General features: G+C 42.7%; 1 long non-coding RNA gene across 1 annotated transcript in view; it reads left to right on the top strand.

Moving 5' to 3' along the window:
- Positions 1 to 21251, top strand: part of LOC107131116 (uncharacterized) — a 294115-nt gene that overhangs the window by 23720 nt on the left and 249144 nt on the right. The gene's annotated exons all lie outside the window — the stretch shown is intronic.

Here is a 21251-nt window from a genome sequence, read left to right as displayed (position 1 = left end):
AATTTGAATGCATTGTCATCTTCAGAGCTGGGGGTGAAAGGGCGTGGGCTTGGCTACCACTTCTGAGAGCAGCACATGGGCTTTGCACAGGGGACAGGTGCTGGGGCTATGCCCAAGCGGGTACCAAGACCAGCAAGTGTCCCTTGCATGTCCATCTTCCCCTTTCTCACAGGAAGGGCAGGTGGATGGGAAGTCAGGCTGTTTTAACTTAGCTGTTTCCCTAGCAGCAAACTCAGCAGGTGTCAGCAACTATTTGTTGAATGAACAGATGAACCTCACTTGGGTTGCAAGCCCAGCTGGGCAGTTTAGCAGCTGTGTGGCCCTGAGAAAACTACTTCTCTGAGTTTTCCTTTTGTCATCCATCAAGAGAGGACGGTGAAACCTACTAGTGTTTATTCAGTATTTCAATCTTGTAAAAAAAAAAAAAAAAGGCACTTTTTAAAATGTAAAATAAACATAGATAAAGAAAATCACCAAGACAAATGTATGGTTTAAAGAGTTATAAAGCAAATATCTTTGTTACCACTGCCCAATTTAAGATATAAAACTTTGTAAGCACCCTCCCCAAGTTTCTCTTCCCAATCTTAGCCCCCTTACTCCCTCCACCATGAACTAGTAACATGACTTTTACAGTAATCACTTTCTGGCAATACTTTGTTTTATCACCTAAGTGTGTATTTCTAGATACTATTGCTTAGAGTTGCCCACAAAGAAAAAGATACATCCTTGTAGTCCCAGCTACTCAGGAGGCTGAGATAGGAGAATCACCTGAGCCTAGAGAGGCTGAGGCTGCAGTGAGCCGTGATTGTGCCACTGCACTCTAGCAGAGGCAACAGGGTGAGATCCTGTCTCAAAAAAGAGATTATTTTTTTTTTCTTTTGAGATGGAGTCTCGCTCTGTTGCCCAGGCTGCATTGCAGAGGTGCGATCTCGGCTCACTGCAAGGCCCGCCTCCCGGGTTCATGCCATTCTCCTGCCTCAGTCTCCCAAGTAGCTGGGGACTACAGGCACCCACCACCACACCCAGCTAATTTTTTGTAGTTTTACTAGAGATGGGGTGTCACCGTGTTAGCCAGGATGGTCTCAATCTCCTGACCTCGTGATCCGCCCACCTCAGCCTCCCAAAGTGCTGGGATTACAGGCAGGAGCCACCGCGCCCGGCCAAGAGATATATCTTTAAAGCCTCTTTTATTTATTTATTATTTATTTCACTTTTTTTTCTCTTTAAAGAAATGGAGTCTCACTTTGTCACCCAGGCTGGAGTGCAGGGGTGCCATCACAGATCATTGTAGCCTTGGACTCCTGAACTCAGGTGATCCTCATGCCCCAGCCTCCTCGGTAGCTGGGACTACAGGTGCATGCCATCATTCATGCCTTGCTTAAGGTCTCTTTTAATCTATAAGTTTCCCCCTACCCTTTCTTTTCCTTATCAGTTATCTGTTTAGCCAGTAGAGTTTCCCACAATCTGCATTTTGCTGACTGCATCGTCACCATGCAGGTCTATGCGTTCCTCTGTCCTCTGTGCTTCCTGCAACTTGGCACCTGGACTCAGGCTTGATCAGACTTGGGGCCAGTCCCTTTGGCCACATTCTCAGTAGGCTTGTTTTTCATCCGGAAGCACATTATGTTGGATCATCCTCCTTTTATGTTGGCAACTGTTGATGCTCGTCATAGGTAAGTCTGTTAATTCATCGGGGATTGCAAAGTGATAGCATTCCAGTCCTATCTTTTCTTTTTCATGTATGAGGAGGAGTACTTTTAGAAAGTGACGCTCTCCCTCACTTACTCTGTTACTCGGTGGTACAATTCATATAGGAAAGGCAGAATAAATGCTTGATTCTATTTACCAATGTTCAAGAGAATTAATTAGTTCTTTGTCATTATTTGAAAGAGACCAATAAGGTTTCTTTTCAATATCATTATAAGCTCCAGGATTTAACCATATTTGATGGATTACAATCAGTTATAAGAATTACTCTTTTTTGGCTGGGCACAGTGGCTCATGCCTGTACTTCTAGCACTTAGGGAGGCTGAAGCAGGAGGCTCACTTGAACCCAGGAGTTCAAGATCAGCCTGGACAACACAGTGAAACCTCGTCTCTGCAAAAAATACAAAAATTAGCTGGGCACAGTGGTGCGTGCCTATAGTCTCAGCTACTCAGGAGGCTGAGGTGGGAGGATTGTTTGAGCCCAGGAGGTCGAGATTGCAATGAGCTGTGATGGTGCCATTGAGCCTGGGTGAGAGAGCGAGACCCTGTCTCAAAACAACAACATGAGGCTGGGGCATGAGGATCACTTGAGTTCAGGAGTTCAAGGCTACAGTGATCTGTGATGGCACCCCTGCACTCCAGCCTGGGTGACAAAGCGAGACTACATTTCTTTTAAAAAAAAAAAAAGTGAAATAAATAAGAGAGAGCGAGACCCTGTCTCAAAACAACAACAACAAAGAGAACAAAGAGTTCTTTTTTTATTGACTTTTTTTTTTTTTTTAGATAGAGTCTGGCTCTGTTACCCAGGCTGGCTGGAGTGCAGTGGCACCGTCTTGACTCACTGCAGCCTCCACCTCCCGGGTTCAAGCGATCCTCATGCCCCAGTCCCCCGAGTAGCTGGGATTACAGGCACACGCCACAATGCCCAGCCAACTTTGGTATTTTTAATATAGACGGGTTTCACCATGTTGGCCAGGCTAGTCTCAAACTCCTGGTCTCAAGTTATCTGCCTGCCTTGGCCTCCCAAAGTGCTGGGATTACAGCCATGAGCCACCGCACCCCGCCAAGAATTCTTTTTTTAAAAAAGTTTTTAAAAATTAATTTAAGCCACAGCTTCTATAAGAATTACTCTTTTTGAAACCCAAATGGTCCCATTCTTGCCAGTGAGAGCCTCTTTAGGTTGGCTCTTGAGTCCTTTCGCTATAACCCTAGTCGTCTCTGAGACAGTCATCTCTGATGCCATGCTTTCTGTATGACAGGATGTACCAAATTCATCTGCATTCATAATGTTCTGCTCCAGACCTGGAATCAGCTTTTTCTCCAGGAAGTCCTTTTATGTTTATATATTTTTTGAGATGGGGTCTCACTCTGTCACCCAAGCTGGAGTGCAGTGGTGCCATTATGGTTCACTGCAGCCTTGACCTCCTGGGCTCAATTGATCTTCCCACCTCAGCCTCCTGAGTAGCTGGGACTACAGGCATGCACCAATATCCCCAGCTAATTTTTGTATTTTCTATAGAGAGGGGGTTTCTCCATGTTGCCCAGGCTGGTCTTGAACTCCTGGGCTCAAGCAATCCACCTGCCTTGGCCTCCTAAAGTGCTGGGATTACAGGGGTGAGCAACTGTGCCTGGTCCCTTTTTATTTTTAAATGGAAAATAGGGTTTCATGACCACTGTCTGGATGCTAGGGATGCAAATGGCTACTGATGTGGTTATTAGGAAATGTATTTTATCACACACACACCTTTCAGCCAGAAACCAGGAGGATAGCACCCTGAGTTCATACTAATAGTTCCAATTCACACTTAGGTTTTTCACTTAATCTTTTCTATATTACCTCTCTGCTTTCTTCCATATTGAGAACCAGACCCTCAATAATACAGGAGATGATAGAATTAAAACAATCTGTAATTACTTATTTTCTTTATCCCACATTACACACACAATGGTCTCAAGATGACAGCAGTAATAGCATCAACAAGATAATTACTGGAAACAGTTTAAAACATTTTTTTTTGAATGTGCTCTTCCCATTATTCCTATTTCAAAAGTGGTCTTGTAGGGCAGTGGTCCCCAACCTTTTTGGCATCAAGGATCAGTTTTGTGGAAGACGGTTTTTCCACGGATCGGGGTAGGGGATGGTTTTGGGATGATTCAAGCGCATTGCATTTATTATGCTCTTTACTTCTATTATTATTACATTGTAATAGATAATGAAATAATTATACAACTCTCCATAATGTAGAATCAGTGGGAGCCCTCGCTTGTTTTCTTGTAACTAGATGGTTCCATCTAGGGATGATGGGAGACAGTGATAGATCATCAGGCATTAGATTCTCACAAGGAACCTGCAACCTAGATCCCTTGCATGCATGGTTCACAATAGGGTTCTGTGAGAATCTAATTTGCTGCCACTCATTTGACGAGATGTGCAGCTCAGGCGGTAATGAGAAATGGCGATCAGCTGTAAATACAGATGAAGCTTTGCTTGCTTGCCTGCTGCTCACCTCCTGCTGTGCAGCGTGGTTCCTAACAGGCCACAGACCAGTACCAGTCCATGGCCAGGGGGTTGGGGACCGCTGTTGTAGGAGGTGGAGCAAGATGGCTGAATAGAAGGCTCCATCTCCCCATCCCCCACAGGAACATAAAATTTAACAACTATCTATACACAAAAAAGCACCTTCATCATAGGAACCAAAAAGTGGGCGAGCACTCACAGTACCTGGTTTTAACTTCATACCGGTGAAAGAGGCAAAGAAGAGGGTAGGGAAGACAGTCTTGAGTTGCTGATGCCACCTGTCCCCATGCCATGGCAGCGGCTGTGTGTCGTGGAGAGAGAATCTCTGTGCTTGGAAGAGGGAGAGCGCAGCTATTGTGAGACATTGCATTGAATTTGATGCTGCTTTGTCACAATGAAAGTAAAACCGAACTGAATTCAGCTGACGGCTGATGATGGAGAGAATATTTAGACCAGCCCTAGCCAGAGGAGAATTGCCCAAGGGAGTTGCCCAACTCAGTGTATGGAACTTGAGTTTCAGCAAACCTCACCACCATGGGGGTAAAGTGCTCTGGGTTGTAAATAAACTTGAATGGCAGTCAAGGTCACAAGGACTGCAGTTCCTAGGCAAGTCCTAGTGCTGAGCTGGGCTCAGAATCAGTGGACATGGAGGGCACATGACCTACTGAGACACCAGCTGGGGCAGCTAAGGGAGTACTTGCACCACCCCTCCCCCAGCTCCAGGCAGCACAGCTTGCAACTCCAAAAGATACTTCTTCCTTCCACTTGAGTTGCGGAGATGGAAGGGTAAAGAGGACTTTGTCTTGCCTCTTGGATGCCGGCTCAGCCACAGTAGGATAGGGTACCAGTTAGGGTAATGAGGTCCCCATTCCAGGGCCTATGTCTCAGATGATATTTCTAGACACACCCTAGGCTAGAAGGGAGCCTACTGCTTTGAAGGGAAGGACTCAGTCTTGGCAGGATTCATTACCTGCTGATTAAAGAGTCCTGGAACCTTGAAAACCCAGCAGCGATACCTTGGTACTTATCATGGGCCTTGGGTGAGACTCTGAGACATGCTGGCTTCAGGTGAGACCCAGCACATTTCCAGCTATGGTGGCTATGGTGAGAACCACAGCGAGAACTCCTGCTTGAGTAAAGCAGAGGAAAAAGTAAAGGGGACTTTGTCTTATACCTTAGATGCTAGCTCAACCACAGTGGACTAGAGCATAAAGAGGGTTCTTGGGGTCCCTGGTTTCAGGCCTTGCCTTTTAGATGCCATTTCTGGACCTGCTTTGGGTGGGAGGGAAACCCACTGCCCTGAAGGATGAGTCCCAGGCCTGGCAACATTCACTACAATGTAGTGAATGTTGGGGAGGGAAGTGTGGGAAGGATTACATCTTGTGGTTTAAGTGCCAGTTCAGCTGCAGTAGAATAGAACACCAGGTAGATTTCTAAGCTTTTTGACTCCAGCCTCTTGTTCCCAAACAGCATCTCTGCACCTGCTTGGGGCCTGGGGGAACTTGAAGGGAAGAACATAAGCCCGGCTGGCTTTGCCACCTCCTGATTGTAGAACCCTAGGGCCTTGAGCAAACATAGGCAGTAGCCAGGTAGTGGTTACAGCAGGCCTTGGGCAAGACCTAATGCTGTACTGGCTTCAGATCTGACCCAGCACAGTCTCAGTGATGGCAACAATAGGTGTGCTTGTGTCACTCCTCCCCCAGCTCTAGGCAGCTCAGCACACAGAGAGAAAGTCTCCATTTGTTTGGGAGAAAGTGAGGGAAGAGAACAAGAATCTCTGCCTAGTAACCCAGGGAATTCTTCTGGATCTTATCCAAGGCTACCAAAGTAGTACCTTTACAACTCTGCAAGAACCACAGCATTACTGGGCTTGGGGTGTCCCTTAATGCAGATACATTTGCAGTGACCAAACACTTAGATCACAACACCCAAGTCCCTTTGAATACGTGGAAAGCCTTGTCCTTCCGCAATACTTGTCCTTCACAGTCTGGGCTTGCTTGTACCTGTCTACAAGAAAGGCAAGTACAAACAAACCCAGACTGTGAAGAGTACAACAGATACCTAACTCTTAAATGCACAGTCACTGACAAACATCCATAAGCATCAAGACCATCCAGGAAAACATGGCATCACCAAACAAACTAAATAAGGCAGTGGGGACCAATCCTGGAGAGACAGAGATATGTGACCTTTCAGACAGAATTCAAAATAGCTGTTTTGAGGAAACTCAAAGAAATGCAAGAAAAACCAGGGAAGGAATTCAGAATTCTATCAGATAAATTTAATAAACAGATTGAAATAATTAAAAAGAATCAGGCAGAAAGTCTAGAGTTGAAAAATGCAATTGACATGCTGAAGAATGCACCAGAGTCCCTTAATACCTGAATTGATCAAGCAGAAGAAAGAATTAGTGAGCTTGAAGACAGGCTATTTGAAAATGCACAGTCAGAGGAGACAAAAGAAAAAAGAATAAAAAAAGAATAAGGCATATCTACAAGATCTAGAAAATAGCCTCAAAAGGGCAAATCTAAGAGTTACTCAGCTTAAAGAGGAGGTAGATAAAGAGATAGGGGTAGAAAGTTTATTCAAGAGGATAATAACAGATAACTTCCCAAACCTAGAAAAAGATACCAATATCTAAGTATGATAAGGTTATAGAATACCAAGAAGATTTAACCCAAAGACTACCTCAAGGCACTTAATAATCAAACTCCCAAAGGTCAAGGATAAAGGACCCTAAAAGCAGCAAGAGAAAAGAAACAAATAACAAAAAATTGAGTTCCAATATGTCTGACCACAGACTTTTCAGTGGAAACCTTACAGGACTGGAGAGCATGGCATGACATATTTAAAGTGCTGAAGAAAAATGAGCTTTTTACCCTAGAATACTATATCAGATGAAAATATCCTTCAAACATGAAAGAGAAATATTTTCCCAGACAAACAAAAGCTGAGGAATTTCATCAACACCAGGCCTGTTCTACAAGAAATGCTAAAGGAAATACTTCAATCAGAAAGTAAAGGACATTAATGAGCAATAAGAACTCATTTGAAGGTACAAGACTCACTGGTAATAGTAAATACACAGAAAACCAGATTGTTATAACACTATAACTGTAGTGTGTTATACTGCTGTTAAGTAGAAAGACTGAGAGATGAACCAGTAAAAATAATGACTACAAAAGCTTTTCAAGACATAGGCAGTACAGTAAGACATAAATTGAAACAAAAAGTTGAAAGCAGGGGAATGAAGTGTAGAGTCTTTATTAGTTTTCTTTTTGCTTATTAGTTTATGCAAGCACTATGAAATTGCTATCAGCTTAAAATGATGGGTTATAAGATAGTATTTGCAAGCCTCTTGGTAACCTCGAATCAAAAGCATACAATGGATACACAAAAAATAAAAAGCAAGAAATTAAATCATACCACCAGAAAAAAACACTTTCACTAAAAGGAAGACAGAAAAAAAAAGGAAAGAAGGAAGAGAAGACCACAGAACAAAAATAACAAAATAGCAGAAGTAAGTCCTTACTTATCACTAACATTAAATATAAATGGATTAAATTCTCTAATCAAAAGACATAGAGTGGCTGAATGAATTAAAAAAATAAGACCCAATGATCTGTTGTCTACAAGAAACATACATCACACACAGACTGAAAATAAAGGGATGGAAAATAATGTTCCATGCCTCTTAAACCAAAAAAAGAGCAGGAGTCACTATACTTATATTAGGCAAAATAGATTTCAAGACAAAAACTATAAGAAGAGACAAATAAGGTCACCATATAATGATAAATGAGTTAATGCAGTAAGAAGATATAACAATTGTAAATATATATGTACCCAACATTGGAGCACCCAGATATATAAACCAAATACTATTTGAGCTAAAGAGAGAGATAGACTCCAATACAATAATAGCTAGAGACTTCAACATCCCACTTTTAGCATTGGACAGGTCTTCCAGACAGAAAAATCAACAAAGAAACATTCAACTTAATCTGTACTGTAGACCAAATGGACTTAATAGATATTTACAGAACATTTCATCCAGTGGCTGCAGAATATATATTCTTTTCCTCAGCACATGGATAATTCTTGATGATATACCATATGTTAGATTACAAAACAAATCTTAAAACCTTCAAAAAAGTTGAAAAATATATCAAGCATCTTTTTGACCACAATGAACTAAAACTAGAAATCAATAACAAGATGAATTTTGGAAACTATACAAACACATGGAAATTAAACAATATGCTCCTGAATGACCAGTGGGTCAATGATGAAATTAAGGAGGAAATAAAAAAATTTCTTGAAATGAATGATGATGGAAACACAACATACAAAAACCTATGGGATACAGCGAAAGCAGTACTAAGAGAGAAATTTATAGTTATAAGCACCTACATCAAAAAAGAAGAAAAACTTCAAATAAACAATTTAATGATACATCTTAAAGAACTAGAAAAGCAAAAGTAAACCAAACCTAAAATTAGTAGAAGACAAGAAATAATAACGATCAGAACAGAAATAAGGGAAATTGAAACAAACAAAAAACAATTCAAAAGATAAACAAGGTTCTTTTTAAAGATAGATAAAATTGAAAGATAAAATTGACAAATCTTTAGACAGACAATTGAAGAATAAAAGGGAGAAGACAAAAAAATAAAATCAGAGATGAGAAAGGAGATGTTACAACTGATACTGCAGAAATTCAAAGGATAGTTAATGGCTAGTATGAGCAAATATATGCTAATAAATTGGAAAATCTAGAAGAAATGGATAAATTTCTAGATACATACAACCTACCAAGATTCAATCATGAGGATCCAAAATGTGGCCAGTTGCGGTGGCTCACGCCTGTAATCCCAGCACTTTGGGAAGCCGAGGTGGGCAGATCATGAGGTCAGGAGACTGAGAACATCCTGGCTAACACAGTGAAACCCTGTCTCTACTAAAAATGCAAAAAATTAGCCGGGCGTGGTGGCAGGGCATCTGTAGTCCCAGCTACTTGGGAGGCTGAGGCAGGAGAATGGTGTGAAGCCAGGAGGCGGAGCTTGCAGTGAGCCGAGATGGGGCCACTGCACTCCAGCCTGGGCGACAGAGCGAGACTCCGTCTCAAAACAAACAAACAAACAAACAAAACCTGACTGGACCAGTAACAAGTAATGAAATAGAAACTGTAGTAAAAAGTCTCCCAGCACAGAAAATCTTGAGACCAGATGGCTTCACTGCTGCATTCTACAAAACATTTAAAGAACTAATACCAATCCTACTTAAACTGTTCCAAAAAATAGAGAAGGGAGGAATACTTCCAAACTTATTCTATGTGGCCGGAATTGCCCTGATAGCAAAACCAGACAAAGACACATCAAAACAAACAAACAACAACAACAACAAAAAAACCCAAAAACTACAGGCCAATATCCCTGATGAATTTTAATGCAAAAATCCTCAACAAAATATTAGCAACCAAAATCGAGCAACACATTAAAAAGATCATTCCTTATGACTAAGTGGGATTTATCCCAGTGATGCAGAGATGGTTCAACATATGCAAGTAAATCAATGTGGTACATTGTATCACAGAATGAAGGACAAAAATCATAAGATCATTTCAATTGATGCTGAAAAAGCATTTGATAAAATTCAACAGCCCTTCATGATAAAAACCCTAAAAAAACCCTGGGTATAGAAGGACATACCTCAACATAATAAAATCTGTATACAACAGACCCATAGCTAGTACCATACTGAATGGGGAAAAACTGAAAGCCTTTCCTCTAGGATTTGAAGCACAACAAGGATGGCTACTTTCATCACTGTTACTCAACATAGTACTGGAAATCCTATCTAGAACAATCAGACAGGAGAAAGAAAGAAAGGGCATCCAAATTGGAAAGAAATAATTCAAATTATCTTTGTTTTCAGATTATATAATCTTTGTATTTGAAAAAATCTAATGACTCCACCAAAAAAACTATTAGAACTGATAAACAAATTCAATAAAGCTGCAGGATGCAAAAACACATACAAAAGTCTGTAGCATTTCTATTTGCAAACAGCGAACAACCTGAAAAAGAATTCAAGAAATGAATCTCATTTACAATAGCTACAAATAAAACAAAATACCTGGGAATTAACTTAACCAAAGAAGTGAAAGATCTCTGCAATTAAAATGATAAAATACTGATGCAAGAAACTGAAGAGGACACAAGGAAATGGAAAGATATTTCATATTCATGGATTGGGAGAATCGATATTGTTAAAATGTCCATACTACCCAAAGGAATCTACAGATTCAATGCAATCCCTATCAAAATACCAAGGACATTCTTCACAGAAATAGAATAAACAATCCTAAAATTTATATGGAACCACAAAAGACCCAGAATAGCCACAGTGATCCTGAGCAAAAAGCACAAAACTGGAAGAATCACATTACCTGACTTCAAATTATATTACATAGCTATAGGAACCAAAACAACATAGTACTGGCATAAAAACAGACACATATACTAGTGGAGCAGAATAGAGAACCCCTGAATGAATCCATATATCTAGAGAAAACTCATTTTTGGCAAATGTACCAATAACATACATTGGGGAAAGGACAGTCTCTTCAATAAACGGTGCCGGGAAAAGTGGATATCCACATGCAGGAGAATGAAACTAGACTCCTGTCTTTCACCATATAGCAAAATCAAATCCAAATCGATTAAAGACTTAAATTTAAGACCTCAAACAATGAAACCACAAAAAGAAAACATTGAGGAAACTCTCCAGGACACCGGAGTGGTAAAAGATTTCTCAAGTAATAATAACCCACAAGCACAGGCAACTAAAGCAAAAATGGACAAATGGGATCACATCAAGTTAAAAAAACTTCTACACAGCAAAGGAAACAACAAAGTGAAGACACAACCCATAGAATGGGAGAAAATATTTGCAAACTACCCATCTCACAAGGATTAATAACTAGATATATAAGGAGCTCAAATAATTCTATAGGAAAAAATCTAATAATTCTATTAAAAATGGGCAAAATATCTGAATAGACATTTCCCAGTGAAGACATATAAATAGCAAACAGGTATATGAAAAGGTGCTCAAAGTCATTGATCATCAGAGAAATGCCAATCAAAACTACAATGAGATATTATCTCACCCCAGTTAAAATGACTTTTATCCAAAAGACAGGCAATAACAAATGCTGGTGAGGATGTGGAGAAAAGGGAACCCTTGTACACTGCTGCTGGGAATGGAAATTAGTACAACCACTATGGAGAACAAGTTGGAGGTTCCTCAAAAAACTAAAAATAGAACTACCATACAATCTAGCAATCCCACTGCTGGGTATATACCCAAAATAAACGAAATCAGTGTATGGAAAAGATATTTGCATTCTCATGTTTACTGCAGCACTGTTCACAATAGTCAAGATTTGGAAGCAACTTATGTATCCATCAACAGATGAGTGGATAAAGAAAATGTGGTGCATGTACACAATGGAATACTATTCAGCCATAAAAAGAATGGTATCCTGTCATTTGCAACAATATGGATGGAACTGGAGGTCATTATGTTAAGTGAAATAAGCTAGGCACAGAAAGACAAACTTCCGGCCGGGCACTGTGGCTCATGCCTGTAATCCCAGCACTTTGGAAGGCTGTGGCGGGTGAATCATTTGAGGTCAGGAGTTTAAGACCAGCCGGCGCAATATGGTGAAAACCCGTCTCTACTAAAAATAAAAAAAAATTAGTTGGATGCAGTGGCACGTGCCTGTAATCCCAGCATCTCTGGAGGCTAAGGCAGGAGAATTGCTTGAGCCTGGGAGGCGGAGGTTGCAGTGAGCCAAGATTGTGCCATTGTACTCTAGCCTGGCAATAGAGTGAGAGACTCCGCCTCAAAGAAGAAGAAGAAGAAGAAGGAGAAGGAGAAGGAGAAGGAGAAGGAGAAGGAGAAGGAGAAGGAGAAGGAGGACAGACCGCATGTTTTCACTTATCTGTGGGAGCTAAACAATAAAATGATTGAACTCATGGAGACAGAGAGTAGGATGGTTAATCGGTACAAAAAATTAGGAAGAATGAATAAGACCTAGTATTTGCTAGCACAATAGGGTGACTATCATAAAAAATAGTTGTACATTTTAAAATAACTAAGAGTAATTGAATTGTTTGTAACACAAAGGATAAATGCTTGAGGTGATGGATACTCCATTTACCCTGATCTGACGATTACACATTGCATGCTTCTATCAAAATATCTCATGTAACCCACAAATATTAATATATGCACTTTTGGCTGGGTGCAGTGGCTCTCGCCTCTAATACCAGCACTTTGACAGGCCGAGGCAGAAGCATCACTTGAGCTCAGGAGTTGGAGACCAGCCTGCAATATAGTGAGACCTTGTCTCTACAAAAAAAAACAAAAACAAAAAAAACCTTAAAAAATAAGCTGGGCACGGTGGTGTGTACCTGTGGTCCCAGCTACTTGGGAAGCTTCGGCAGGAAGATCCCTTAAGCCCAGGAGGTGGAGGTTGCAGTGAGCTGAGATTGTGCCACTGCACAACCACCTGGGCAACAGAATGAAACTCTCTCTCTCTCCAAAAAAAAAAAAAAAAAAAAAAAGGCACTATGTACCCACAAAAATTAAAAATAAAAAAAGTGGTCTTGTAGCTACGTTGTCAGAGTGTATAGCCATTACCTGCTATGTTTTCTCCTTTACAATTCTTATTTAGTCTTAGCTGCATAAATAACTACATTTGATGTTCACTACCAGTTTTTTAAATTTGATTTTTTGTCTTTCTAGTCATTTTGCTTGTCTGAAGCTTTTTATGTAAGAGGTTTTCAGGAAGAACTCATGAGAACAATATCTCCTGGGTTATTTCATACTTATAACAATTTGCCCGTGCCCATTATACTTCCAAGTCAGTTTTGCTGGACATAAAATTATTAACGTATTCTTTGTTTTTGAACATCTTAAGTATGTAACTTCTTTCTTTTGGTGTAAAGCATTGCTCTTGAGAAGTCTGATAATAGTTGATTTTTCCTTATAAGTCAATTATTTGCCTAGATGCCTGAAGGATTCTCCCCTCACCACCCCACTTTTCTTGAAGTTTGTAATTTTATTTGAATATGTCTGATTATTCTTCTGGGTTGATATTTTCAGGTATGCAGTATATGCTTTCAATATGTAACTTCAATTTTTAAAAATTTCAGTAAGTTCTCTTGATTTTGTTTTTATTACTTGTCCTCTTGCTTTGGTTTTCTTCTTCAATAACTCTTATTATTGACACATTGGAAGTTCTTTGCCTAATTTCAATATTTGTCACTTTCTCTAGACTATTTTAGAAAATAGCCTTTATTTCCTACTGATTTAAAATATTTCTTCCTTTTCACCTTTTTCTTTTAAGGCATTATCTTAAAGTTGCATCAGTTTGCTCTTATGTTCCTTCTAGTCTTCATTCCTGAAATTTTTTTTCTTATGTTTTTAGTTCTTTCCTGATTTGTGTCACCTTATTTATATGACTTTCTAATTCTCAGTTATGTTGTTCTTTCACATTGTGCATAATTGAAATTTTAGGTCATTTTAAAATAGAAGGTTATAGTTTTGATCTCTTCCAAGATATGTCCTGCTGGCATGCCTTTTCTATTGATAGGAATGTCATTTTGCTCCCTATTCTCCTTTTGCTTAAATGAACTTTGCATGGGATTTGGCCTCAAGACTTTTCCATTGTTAGTTTTTAGGTGGAATTAGTGTTCCTAAAATTGAAGAATGAGATGATCGGGATGGCTTTTCCAACTTCAAGAGTGCCCTCTCCTGTGGTTTTCACATGCTATGCAAAAATATGATGGCTTGCTTCCTGAGGTTCCTTGGCTATCTGAATCTTCTTTTTTTTTTCTTCTTTTTGAGATGGAGTCTCGTTCTGTCACCCAGGCTGGAGTACAATCGCAAAATCTCGGCCCACTGCAACCTCCGCCTCCCTGGTTCAAGTGATTCTCTTGCCTCAGCCTCCCAAGTAGCTGGTATTACAGGCACCTGCCACCACACCTGGCTAATTTTTGTATTTTTTAATACAGACAGGGTTTCACCACATTGGCTATGCTGGTCTTGAACTCCTGACCTCAAGTGATCTGCCTGCCTCAGCCTCTCAAAGTGTTGAGATTACAGGCATGAGCCACCACGCCCGGCCTTCTTCCTCCCTTTTGATTGTCCAGATCCTGCTCCATTTTGATCCCATGCCCAGCACTATGTGATTCTGTCATGGAAGGGAAGCCAAGTGGGTCAGTGTTGAGGGTTCTCAAGGCTCCACTGCTCCAGTCCCTTGCTACTTTCTGACTCTCACCTGCTCCTGGACTGGGTGAGACCCTCCCAGCTTCTGCTGCTGTCTCCAGTTGTCCCTTCTTGCTTCCTCGTGAATACCTGCTGGCTCTTTTGGGATTCTCCTGTTCTTAGGTCCATCAGAGGGCTCCTTGTTTCCCTCTGGATGGGGCACCGAGGGCCAGAACCTAAACCAAGGAAGCCTCCCTGGGGGAACGTACGGGGATCTGATGACATGCAGGCGGCTACGGGAGGGCTGTGCTTCCCCGCTTGGGTTTTGGTGTTCATGGGGATACCTTATCATCTAATTTTAAGCGAACATTGTCTGTAGGTTTTACTTTTGCTAATCTGACCTGCTTATTTTTATTTTTTATTTTTGAGACAGAATCTCACTCGGTTGCCCAGGATGGAGTGCAGTGGCATGATCTCGGCTCACTGCAACCTCCACCTCCTGGGTTCAAGGGATTCTCCTGCCTCAGTCTCCCGAATAGCTGGGACTACAGGTGTGCATCACTATGCCCAGTTAATTTTTGTATATTTAGTAGAGATGGGGTTTCGCCATGTCGGTGAGTCTGGTCTCGAACTCCTAACCTCAGGTGATCTGTCTGCCTCGGCCTCCCAAAGTGCTGGGATTACAGGTGTGAGCCATTGTGCCTGGCCTGACCTGCTTATTTTTATGTAGAAATTTGGAGGGGTTCAAAAACTGCACTGGCATTGCTACCAACCATCTTCCCAGCCAGTTCAGTATTTTTGATGCCAGGTTCCATACTGGGCCACAGGGAAGAGGAGATGTAATGACAAATGTGTGTAAAAGCGTGTAAGGTGTCCTGTCATCCTAAGTGTCCGGTAACCCAGCTGATCCTGCCTTCTGCTGCCCTGCAGCCACGCCTGACCCTCTTCCTCAACTCCTGCCGGCTTGACCTCCGGTCTTTGTTCCTGGCTCAGGGGATGGGGCATGCAGTAGGGCACGTCCCCAAACTGGCTGTCCTCAGGCTGGGGGACCCCCTGGCCTTTATGCCCTTGTCTTGCCTGCTGGGATGTTTCTGGGGATTTCCTCGTAGAGTGGGTTTTGGAGAAAAGGAAAGACCTTTGCCTCGAGGCCCATAAAAGAGATGGTCCGGAGAGCAAGGCCCTGCTGTGAGCGTGCCCCGCCATCTGCTGGCCATTTGCTTAATTGCAGAGAGGAGGGCCGTGGGGGCTCCAGGCCTTCACCCTCAACCAATGACGTGGGTTAATCTTTTTTCCCTCTAGTTGAAAACGTTGTATTTATTAAATACACCGGTAAAGTAATGATAATAAAGGCAAGCAAATAAAAAGTTTTCCCGCACGATCTCACTGTCTAGACAAGCGCATATATATATATATTTCTTTCTCTTTAATCATAAATAAAAGTGAGGGCTGGCACAGTGGCTCACACCTGTAATCCCAGCACTTTGAGAGGTTGAGGCAGGAGGAGCGCTTGAGCCCAGGAGTTCGAGACCAGCCTGGGCAACAAAATTTTGTAAAGTGTCTTTACAAAAATTAAAAAAAATTAGCCGGGTGTGGTGGTGTGTTCCTGTAGTCTCAGCTACTCAGGAGGCTGAGGTGAGAGGGTTGTTTGAGCCACAGAGGTTGAGGGTGCAGTGAGCTGTGATTGCACCACTGCCCTCTAGCCTGGGGGTCAGAGTGAGACCCTGTCCTGAAAAATGAAATGAAATGAAATGAAATAAAATAAAATGTGTATTTACTCTATGGAGACTGGGCCCCTGTGTCCTTCCCTTCTGGCTCTGGAAAAGGGTAGAAAGAGCTCAGATTCTGTTGCCCCAAAATGTTGGCTTTAAATCTCACTTCAGTCACAAGCTGTGCGAGGTGGGCTGGTTAATTCACCTCTCTGCTTATGAATCTCTGTGAATCTCTGTGTGTCAGGCAGGATACCTCTCCCCACCTACCACACACACACAAACACATACCCACACACACACACACACACACAAGATGTGTGTATCCTAATGTCTGGAATGTATGATTATCCCAGATTATGCAGGTAGGTCTAACCTAATCACAGGCGTCCTTAAATACAGAGAACGTCTTCTGGCTTCAGTCAGAGAGATGCGACATCGCTGGCTTTGAAGCTAGAGGAAGTGACTATGAGCCAAGAAACATGGGTGGCCTCTGGAAACTGGAGAAAGGAAGGAGACAGATTTTCCTGAGAGCTCCCAGAAGGAACACAGCCCTGCTGACACCTTGATTTTAGCCCATAGGGCCTGAGTTGAACGTCTGACCTCCAGTACTGTAAAATAATAAACTTGTGTTGTTTTAGCCAGTGCATGTGTTAATTCGTTGTTGCAGAGATAGAAAACGAATACACTGCATTATGCGGGCAATAATAGATAGCGCTTATTTCTCTCTCTCTCTCTCTTTTTTTTTTTTTTTTTTTTTTGAGACAGAGTCTCGCTCTTTTTGTCCAGGCTAGAGTGAAGTGGCACGATCTTGGCTCACTGCAACCTCCACCTCCTGGGTTCAAGCAATTCTCCAGCCTCAGCCTCCAGAGTAGCTGGGATTACAGGCGTCCACCACCACGTCGGGCTAATTTTTGTATTTTTAGTAGAGATGGGGTTTCACCATGTTGGCCAGGCTGGTCTAAAACTCCTGACCTCAGGTGATCCGCCTGCCTCGGCCTCCCAAAGTGCTGGGATTACAGGTGTGAGCCACCACACTCAGCCTGATAGTACCTATTTCACAGGGTGATGGGGAGAATGAAAGGGGAAAACTGTGGGAGGTGCTTTGTAAATTGTAAAACATTGTATAAACGTCTTAAGGTCTCCTTTAGGAGGATGTCCGTTTATTATTTTACTTATTCCAGTTATTTTCTGAGCACCTACTGTGTGCCAGGCATTGCACTCATTGCAAAGGGTTATAGGAGTGAACTTAGTCCCTTCTTTCATGGGGCTTACAGGTCACGAGGGCAGCAGAACATTAAAAGGCCATGTAAGCATAAGCATCATGGAATTATAACTGTGATGTGTGCAATGAAGGGATTGTCACAGGGAGCTGAGAGAGTGTGGAGCCAGGAACCTGCCAGACCTCGGGTTTCAGGCCCCAGGCTTTGAGCAGCCTCTCCAACCTCTCCAGGTCTCATTTTCCCACATAGGCTGGTCTGCCGTGATTGTGGATAGGGTGCCAAGAACCAGAACTCAGGCCACAAACAGCCTCCTAGGGGCCATCAGATGGGTCTGTGCTCATCCAGAAATCTGGGGCCTTACAGGGAGACTCCTGAGCTGGTATATCGGGTGTTGGGGTGTGGAGTCCTTGTTTGAGTTCAGTAAGGTCAGGGCTGTTTGGAATGATGGGCAGGGGAGAAGGCAGGGCTTGGCACATGGCCCCAGACCGCGAGCCCTCAGGCCTTCATCTTTTTCTTTAACAATTCCAGAATACGGCTTACCAGGCTGGGTTGGGCTCAGGCCTGTGGCTGTAGGGAGTGAAGCTGAGTCTGGGTTCAAGGCCTTGTGGCCACGGATGAGGGGACAGCAGCGGGGAGACTTTGTTGGGCTCTAGAATCCTCTCTCTGGTGGACACTGGCCTGAGCTGCTCTGTGTTGTCTCCTGGGTTTTCCAGAGCTGCATGGTAGCCCCGCCCTAGGCCTCCAGTGAAATGAACAGGCTCCTTTGGAAACAGACTCTCAGGGGGGGACAAGACAGTCCCTGTGTCCCAACAGACCACAAAATCTTACCTTGCTAGAGGCACTTTTTGATGGGGACTGGAGGGCTCACAATGAATCGCAGAGTTGAGACAAACTGAGGAACCTCAAGGCCAAGCCTGGGGGGCGGGCAGATCAGAGTCCCAGGGGATTCCATGCTAGGGAGAGACCTGAGACAGAGCAGGAGCTCTGCTGTCACCTGGTGGCAGATTTTGGAACTGCTGTTGGATCAGATGCCTCCTCTCTTGGGGACGACTTTCTGTTCCACTCTGTTTAGCTCAGCTCATCTCAGCTCCTGACGAAGTGGACAATAGGGAGGGCCTAGAGAATAAATTTGGTAGGGATGGTGGCAAGTTCTGGCCATAGAGTCCCTTTTGCCTTTCACTGTCCTAGCACTGGCCAGGTTCACCATAGTTCTGAGAATCAAGGGCAATTCCAGAAAAAGGGCTGTTATTGGGAACTGGGCAGCTACCCTGCCCTAGCCCTCATCCTCCTCCAAAGAGACCACCATGGGCTTCACAGGCCTCAAGTGTTGACGATGTCTCCTTTAGACCTGACACTCTAGGAACCTTGAGTTTACTTGGCACCTGCAGCCTGGGTCAGGGGCCATAACACGTGATAGGCATCGATGGGAAATACGGTGCTGGCTAGCTCAGATTTTCACAGGAGACTCCTCACAGGCTGGGAAACATGGGAACTGGTCCACCCTTGGATATCAATGTAAGTCATTCTGGCTATTATTAAAAAGTAAAAAAACAACAGATGCTGACGAGGTTGCAGAGAAAAAGGAACGCTTTTGCATGGTTAGTGGGAATGTAAATTAGTTCAACCATTGTGGAAGACAGTGTGGCAATTCCTCAAAGACCTAGAGGCAGAAATACCATTTAGCCCAGCAATCCTATTACTGGGTATATACCCAAAGGAATAGAAATCATTCTATTATGAAGACACATGCACATGTATGTTCATTGTGGAACTCTTCACAATAACAAAGACGTGTGGTACATATATACCCTGGAATACTATGCAGCCATAAAAAGAAACAAGATCATGTCCTTTGCAGGGACATGGATGGAGCCGGAGGCTCCTCAGCAAACTAACACAAGAACAGAAAACCAAACACCGCATGTTCTCACTTATAAGTGGAAGCTGAATGATGACAACATATGGACATCTGGGGGTGGGGAACAACACACAGTAGGGCCTATGGGATGGGGTCAGGGGAGGGAGATCATCAGGAGGAATAGCCAATGGATACTGGGCTTAATCCTAGGTGATGGGATGATCTGTGCAACAAACCACCATGGCAACAAACCTGCACATCCTGCATATGTACCCCCGAACTTAAAATAAAAGTTGAAAAAAAAATGTAAGCCATTCCTCCCAGGCCTCACTTATCTGTAAGGAGTATGTGTCTACAAGTTACATGGTGTAACTACGGAGGTGCCACCAACCCTGAGACGAGCCAGCCTGTAGGCCATGGAGTAGTCAGCTGAAATCCTGAAATCAGGAATGCAAAATGTTTATGAAACAGGTGATTTTTTAAAGAAATGCAATTTAGAATCCTTTACATGTATCTCTTAAGAAGTTGTATCTTAGAAAAATTATAAAAGAAAACCGAAGAAAGAATAAGGCCTACAGAAAAGTGGGAAGCATTTTGGCAAATGTGTTTTAGATCCTTAACTTGGCTTCAGCTGGAGTAAATGAACTAGTGAATGAATTTGTTTTTGTATAAACTTATTAGTAATAGAAAATTATTTTTGGCCGGGCGTGGTGGCTCATGTCTGTAATCCTAGCACTTTGGGAGGCTGAGTTGGGTGGATCACCTGAAGTCAGGAGTTTGAGACCAGCCTGGCCAACAGGGTGAAATCCCGTCTCTACCAAAAATACAAAAATTAGCTAGGTGTGGTGGCACGTGCCTGTAATCCCAGCTACTCAGGAGGCTGAGGCAGGAGAATCACTGGAATCCGGGAGGTGGAGGCTGCAGTGAACCAAGATCATGCCCCTGCGCTCCAGCCTCAGCGACAGAGCAAGACTCCATCTCAAAAAAAAAAAAAAAAAATTTTTTTTTCTTCTCTTCTCCAGCAAAACGATGTTGACAAGTATTAGAGGGAACATGGGAACACAGGGGAACTCATATGCATACACTTTGAGAGACTGTGGACTTGGAGGATGTGGCTGTAGCAGTTTGTAGGAGTTAAAATTTGGAAACAATTCAAGTGTCATCAGCAGGGGCACAGATAAATACATCGTGGTGCATAAGGCAGATGTCAATTGTGTGACAGCCTCCTTAGTTAAAACAAATGATCTCTGTGTATTGCCATGGAAAGAACCAAAAAACTATGTAGGATTAGAAAGCAAGTTGCAACAGCATATATACAGTCTATTATTTATGGATTTATATATTGTAACAAAAGAGGAAAACACTATGGGGAACACACAGTGCTTACATTTGTCAAAGAATGAATAAGTGCGTCTTTGCCTGGGTAAGGCCTGGTCACCTTTCAGCTCTCAGCTCAGTATGTCACTGCTTCAGGGCAGTAGGTGCCCGGACAGTGGGTCTCAGAACCCAAACCTTTCCTTTACGTCTCTGTTATAGTAGCATATTTGTGTGATTATTTCTTCCTCATAGCATTCATTCGAGCAGGGAGCCTGATCACCCTCTTCACCACAGTATTGCTAGAACTTAGCTCAGTGCCTGACACATGGTACCTACTCAATGAATTTCTGATTTCTTTCTGTTCCCCTGACTAGGTATAAGCTCCACGAAACGAAGGGGCGAGACAAGGGAGGAGTGCTGGTTTTCTTTCTCATGGAATCCCCCAAGGCTTAGCGATTAGGAGGGCAGGCTGTGGACTCAGAATTCGGGAGCTCAAATCCTGGCTCTGCCACTGCTAGCTGTGTGACCTGGGTCAAATAAACGTTGCATCTCTGAGCTCAATGTCTTTATTTGTAAAAAGGGTAAGGATGCCTTCCTTAGAGTGTTGTTAGAATTAAATGGTATAGCGTGTGAAAACAACC

Source organism: Macaca fascicularis, chromosome 10 (genome assembly GCF_037993035.2).
Source record: "Macaca fascicularis isolate 582-1 chromosome 10, T2T-MFA8v1.1".
In the NCBI taxonomy this organism is placed as follows: domain Eukaryota; kingdom Metazoa; phylum Chordata; class Mammalia; order Primates; family Cercopithecidae; genus Macaca; species Macaca fascicularis.
The sequence above is the reverse complement of the archived record's forward strand: the minus strand, read 5'-3'. Positions and strand labels throughout refer to the sequence as shown.